The sequence below is a fragment of the Pan paniscus genome, chromosome 5 (genome assembly GCF_029289425.2).
Source record: "Pan paniscus chromosome 5, NHGRI_mPanPan1-v2.0_pri, whole genome shotgun sequence".
Lineage (NCBI taxonomy): Eukaryota > Metazoa > Chordata > Mammalia > Primates > Hominidae > Pan > Pan paniscus.
In genome coordinates, this window is record NC_073254.2 from 165,490,931 (window position 1) to 165,497,721 (window position 6,791).

Sequence of the window (6,791 nt, forward strand, 5' to 3'; positions counted from 1 at the left end):
TCCTATATAGTCAATTTTCTAGCATGTATTAGAATACATAAACTTGTATTCTAATGATTTAAGTTTGATTTTATAATATGAAAGAAATTTGAGGAAGAACATGACCTGGGAAAGAGAAGAGGGAGAATTTTTACCACAATGAAAATAGATACAGTCATATGCAACCTTGTATTAAGAATATAATCCACTTAAGTTTCCAGAAATGTACTTCTCAAAACTCCCCTTAATTTATGGAACAGATCCCTCCTCTGTGGCATTGAGCTGGGGAAGAGGAATCAATTTGTTTCAACAAAAACAATTCAGCACAACAACAAATAGCTTAACTTTGGTCCACTTGTCTGTTAGCTTAAGGACAGTCATACTGCCCATAATCCATTCAAAAACCCAACAAGTAAATTTAAAAATATATTCATGTGTAATTTCATTCTAAAACCAGAACATAGCTGTTCTGTCCTCATTCTCTGCCTTTTCAGCTTCAGAATCCACTGTTGGCTTGCTCTCTAATCCTCAGCATCTTCGTGATCTTCCCTGGCAGCCTCAGCAGCATCTGCTTGGCTAGGTTCTCTCTTCTCGGTTCATAGATTTCTGGGGTCATGTGGTCCAAGTCTGCTTCTAGAAGTTCAGTTTGTACTTCCACTGGCACCTGATTTATCCATTCAAAGTGAAGCTTCTCTACGTGTACTTCAGTACCTTCTTCAGTCTGAATTCGACCCACTTCTAGATAACTTATTTGGACCTGCTCTGGAAGCACACTCATGTGTGAACAAAGTACCTGGCTGTCCTGGAGCAGATCTGGATGGACGTGTTCCACAGTCACTTGTGCTGAATCCACAGTCACTTGTGCTGAATCCACCTGGACCTGAAGCAATGGTAGCACATGCACCTTCCCAATTTGTTCTATAATAGTCATTGATATGTCACAGGTTCAGTTTGCACACGTTTCTACTGAAAGAACTTCTTCCATTACTAGATGCTCTGAAATAGTGTCACTGAGAAGCCTCATTAATTTATTTCCTTGCATAAACCACAAGTCACATAAAGAACAATAGTTGGGTTTACACCCAGTGTGTATTACCAAGTGATCTTTGAACTGGTCCCAGCTGTTAAACACACTGTTGCAGACATGGCATTTATAGAGCTTCTTTCTTCCTTTTTTGCCTCTACTCCAGTTTGGCATGCAGTGAGGTGACATTTGAGGGTGCTATTTCTAGCAAATCTTTCATGACAATTTGGACATTCAAAAGGTTTTTCACCTGTATGTTTTCTAAGATGTTCTTTAAAATGTCCAGAACAGTCAAACTGCTTCTCACAGTACTGACATACATAAACTTTCTTCCCAGTTCTTTGCTTCTTAGTGACTCCACCTTCTTCAAGATGGTAACAATTTAGGTGCTGTTTCCATGTGCTCTCCCAAAGATACCTTTCATTGCATATTTCACACTTGAAACTCTCAGTAGAGTGTGACTTCATGCGTTCCTTCAAATGATAAAACAATTTAAATGAACCATTACATTTCTCACAATGGAACAAGTCCTTCACATGTGACAACTGACGTTCCACAGTTTCGATACTTTCTACCTGTATGCTTGTAGGGTCAGATGCATGGCCATCTTCTTCTTTAATCTGCCCTTTTCTGTCACTTTGATGATACTTGCTGGTAATATCTGCCAACAGTGCTAGAGCAGAATCATTAGAGGAACTTGTGTTCTGTGTGTACTTTATGGATGCTTGGCAGAATCCACTTCCTCTAATGTTTTGATGCCTTCACCTTCACTTCAATTGTGCCTTCAGCAATCTCTACCTCAATTTCAACAGGTTCTGATTCTGCAGATGGCAATGATTCTGTGATAACATTTGAAGTTGCTGCAATCTTCCTTTTATTTGGCCACCTTTTTTCTTGTGGTATTTTCCTCTAATGGAGCTGAGTTTTCTTTGTTCCTGACTTCAAGGGCTTTCATAATGAAGCAGGAAATTTTCCCCGACCCCTTCATGGGTAGGAACTGGTGTGCAGGTGCTGGGGCTAGCCGGCCACTTCGGCACCAGCTGAGGCAAACTCTACTCATTGGAACCGGTTGCACTCAACCTGCCACAGGAGGGAGCATGCAGGTGAGCGGGCGCAGGAGTCAGGGCAAGTGCTTTTGGGTGCTGGCAGGAGCAAAACTCTATGCGGGCCCTGTGGACTCCATATCTGGCAGGACCCTCCATCCCCAGCTGGACTCCTTTCTAAAGCAACACCATCAAGCCGTCCCTTTGAAGTCAAGCTGCTTCTCTCTGATGTCAAACCAGTCTCTGATGTCCAGCTGCTTCTTTTCTTCTCCGTTCTCTGCCAATGGAGCCTGGGGTTTTTATAGGCACAGGATAGGGGGCAGGGCAGGGCATGCTTGGCTTTGGAAATGACATTCGAGTGGGAAAACAGGAAGGCATGCTCTCACTTTGGGTTGCTGTCCCAGACTTGAGTGTGGGACCCTTGCCGGGGATCTGTCCTCCTTTGCCCAGAATTTCCCTGCCTCCTGTCCCTGTCAATAACTTCTAGGATTTGTACAACTCTGCTGCTTTCCATACATCATTGGCCTCTTCTTCTCCTGTATCAATTATTTTGCTGTATATGTGAACTGAATTAAATTACAAAAGGTCATTTTACCAACAACTTCTATCTCCACCAAAGGTTCCTGGGTAAATTGAAAGAATTTATAGAAGAACTTACTGCAAGCAGCCAAAAGAGCCTTGTGAGCCTTAAAATGGTGTCTGTTGACAATCAGGATGATGTCAGTAAACCAGTCCTGATCTTGCTGTTTATTTAGTCAGTCGAGGGTCATCTGATGATGTTCAGGAAACTTTTGAAAACATTTCATCCTCTCTTCAACCTCCATGGCCATCAGGTTGCCCTAGTTCATGGTCTGTCCTCCTTCTGAAGCAGGAAATTTTCCCTGGCCTTTTTGCAGGCAGGAACTGGAGTGTGGGTCTTGGGGCTAGCTGGCTGCTTTGGCACCAGCTAGGACAAACTTCACTCACTCGAACCCACTGCGCTCAACCATTCAGAGGAGGAAGCATGCAGGTGAGCAGGTGCAGGAGCTGGGGTGAGTGCTTTTGGGTGCCGGCAGGAGCAAAATTCTGGGCGGCCCCCACAGTACCATCTAGGGTGGCGTACCTGCCACCCCCAAGGCCCCTGAGGGCATGTGTTATAGTGCTCTTTTAGCTTTGCCATCCACAGATAGCTTAACAGCTCAGTGGGGCCTCTGCCTTTTCACATGAGGTGGTTGTTCTCCACCAGCAAGGGCAGAGGGTCATTGTGACCACCTTCATCCACACCTGTGGCACCCGAGGTCTTGTCTGGCATCCAGGAAAAATCAGGTCAGACGAGCAAATTGAAGGAAGGTGAATGCAGAGGATTTTATTGATGATGAAAGTGGCTCTCAGAGGGAAGGTGAAGTGAAAAGGGAATGGAGTGAGAAGGTGATTTTCCAGGGAGGACCGGATTCTTCTCTGAAGCAGTCTGATAGCTGTCAAGCCATCCCTCTGAAGTCAAGCCGCTTCTCTCTGATGTCAAACCACAGTCTCTGATATCCAGCTGCTTCTCCTCTTCTCCACTCTCTCTGCTGATGGAGCTGGGGGATTTTATGGGCACAGGATTGGGGGCAGGGCAGGCCATGGGTGGTTTTGGAAAAGGCAACATTTGTTCAGGAAAACAGGAATGCATGTTCTCACTTTGGGCTGCTGTTCCAGGCTTGAGGGTGGGACCCTCGCCAGGGACCCATCCTTTCCACCCAGAATTTCTCTGCCTCCTGTCCCTATCACCTCCTCTCCTCAAAGCCTCTCATTCCATGCTTTCCCTTCTCATGGCATAATGTACCCCACACCCTTCCCTACCCCTCCATTTCCCCACAAGAGCCAGGGTTCTCCCTCTTCTCAGGACTTGCTGGTGCAGGTGTGCTCAGTTGGACACCTGGGTGGCCACAGTACCACTAATTTCTTTGAGCAGTGGTTTGTAGCTCTTCTTGTAGAGATCTTTCACTTCCCTTGTTAGCTGTAATTGTGATGGGATTTGTTTGTGATTTGGCTCTCAGCTTAACTGTTGTTGGTGTATTGAAAGGTAGCAATTTTTACACATTGATTCTGTATCCTGAGACTTTGCTGTAGTTGCTTATCAACTTAAGAAGCTTTTGGGCTGATATGATGGAATTTTCTAGATACAGGATCATGTCATCCACAAACAGAGATAGTTTGACTTCCTCTCCTCCTATTTGAATGCCCTTTATTTCTTTCTCTTGATTGATTGCTCTGGCTAGAACTTCCAATACAATGTTGAATAGGAGTGGTGACAGAGGGCATCCTTGCCTTGTGCCTGTTTTCCAGGTGAGTGCTTATAGCTTTTGCCCATTCAGTGTGACATTGGCTGTGGGTTTGTCATATATGGCTCTCGTTATTTTGAGGTATGTTCTTTCAATACCTAGTTTATTGAGAGCTTTTAACATGAAGGAATGGTACAATTTTATCAAAAGCCATCTCTTCATCTATTGAGATAATCACGTGGTTTTTGTCTTTAGTTTTATGTGATGAATCACATTAATTGATTTGTGTATATTGAAACAATCCCAAGGATGAAGCCTAGTTCATCATGGTGGATAAGCTTTTGATGGGCTGCTGGATTTGGCTTGCCAGTATTTTGTTGAAAATTTTTGCATCAATGTTCATCAAGAATATTGTCCTGAGGTTTTCTTTTTTGTTGTATTTCTGCCATGTTTTGGTATCAAGATGATGCTGGCCTCATAGAAAAGTTAGGGAGCAGTCCCTCTTTTTCCATTGTTTAAAATAGCATCAGTAGGGATGGTTCCAGCTATTCTGTGTACATCTGGTAGAATTCAGCTGACAATCTGTCTGGTCCTGGGCTTTTTTAGGTTAGAAGGCTATTTATTACTGCCTCAATTTCTGAACTCATTATTGGTCTGTACAGGGATTCAATTTCTTCCTGATTCAATCTTGGGAGAGTGTATGTGTCCAGGAATTTATCCATTTCTTCTACAGTTTCCAGTTTATGTGTATAGAGGTGTTTATAGTAGTCTCTGGTGTTTGTTGGTATTTCTGTGGGTTCAGTGGTAATATCCCCTTTATCATTTCTGATTGTGTTCATTTGGATCTTCTCTCTTTTCTTCATTTGTCTAGGTAGTAGTCTACCTATTTAATTATTTTTTTTCAAAGAATAAGCTCCTGGCCTTGTTGATCTTTTGAATGTTTTCTTGTGTCTCTATCTCCTTCAGTCAAGCTCTGATATTGGTTATTTCTTGTATTCTGTTAGCTTTGGAATTTGTTTATTCTTGGTTCTCTATTTCTTTTAGTTGGGACGTTAGGTTGTTAACTTGAGATCTTTCTATCTTTTTGATATGGGCATTTAGTCCTATAAATTTCCCTCCTAACACTGCCTTAGTGTGTCCCAGAGATTCTGGTATGTTGTATCTTTGTTCCCATTAGTTTCAAAGAATTTATTGATTTCTGCCTTAATTTCATTATTTATCCACAGTCATCCAGGGGCAGGTTATTCAATTTCCATGTAATGTATGGATTTTAGTGAATTGCTTAATCATGGTTTCTAATTGCATTCATTGTGCTCTGCTCAGAGAGACTGTTTGTTATGATTTCAGTGTTTTTTTCTGCATTTGCTGAGAAGTGTTTTACTTGTGATTATGTGATTGATTTTAGAGTAAGATATTTGGCAATGAGAAGAATGTATATTCTGTTGCTTTTGGATGGAGAGTTCTGTAGATACCTATCGGGTCCCTTTGATCCAGACCTGAGTTCAGGTCCTGAATATCCTTGCTAATATTCTGTCTTGATAATCTAACATTGTTAGTGGGATGGTAAAGTTTCCTCCTATCATTGTGTAGGAGTCTAAGACTCTTTGGAGGCCTCTAAAAACTTGCTTTATAAATCTGGATGCTCCTGTGTTGGGTACATATATGTTTAGGATAGTTAGCTCTTCTTGCTGAATTGAACCCTTTACCATTATGTAATGCCCTTCTTTTTTATAATCTTTGTTGATTTAGAGTCTGTTTTGTCAAAAACTGGAATTGCAACCCCTGGGATTTTTTCTTTTTTCTGTTTTCCATTTGCTTGGTAAATTTTCCTTCATCTCTTTATTTTAAGCCTGTGGATGTTATTGCATGTGAGATGGGTCTCTTGAAGACAACATACTGATGGGTCCTGGTTCTTTATCCAGCTTGCCACTGTGTTTCTTAATTGGGGTATTTGTCCAATTTATATTTAAGGTTAGTATTGTTATGTGTGGATTTGATCCTGTCATCATGATGCTACCTGATTGTTTTGCAGACTTGTTTATGCGGATGCTTTATTTATTTATTTATTTATTTTTAGATGGAATCTTGATCTGTCATCCAGGCTGGAGTGCAATGACACAATCTCAGCTCACTGCAACCTCCACCTCCTGGGTTCAAGTGATTCTCATGCCTCAGCCTCCCAAGTAGCTGGGATACAGGCATGTGCCACCACACCTGGCTAATTTTTGTATTTTTAGTAGAGATGGGGTTTCACCATATTGGCCGGGTTGGACAGGAACTCCTGACCTCGTGATCTGCCCACCTCGGCCTCCCAAAGTGTTGGGATTACAGGCGTGAGCCACTGCGCCTGGCCTATGTGGCTGCTTTATAGTGTCACTGGTCTGTGTACTCCAGTGTGTTCTTGTAATGGCTGGTAAAAGTTTTTCCTTTCCATATTTAGTGCTTCCTTTAGAAGCTCTTCTAAGGCATGTCTGGTGCTTATCAACTCTCAGCATTTGCTTG

At 42.4% G+C, this 6,791-nt stretch overlaps 1 pseudogene; it reads right to left on the reverse strand.

Annotated features, from left to right (window-relative positions):
* Window positions 1-426: 426 nt before the first annotated feature.
* On the reverse strand, window positions 427-2,870 carry LOC100989426 (zinc finger protein 131-like; annotated as a pseudogene).
* Window positions 2,871-6,791: the final 3,921 nt, after the last annotated feature.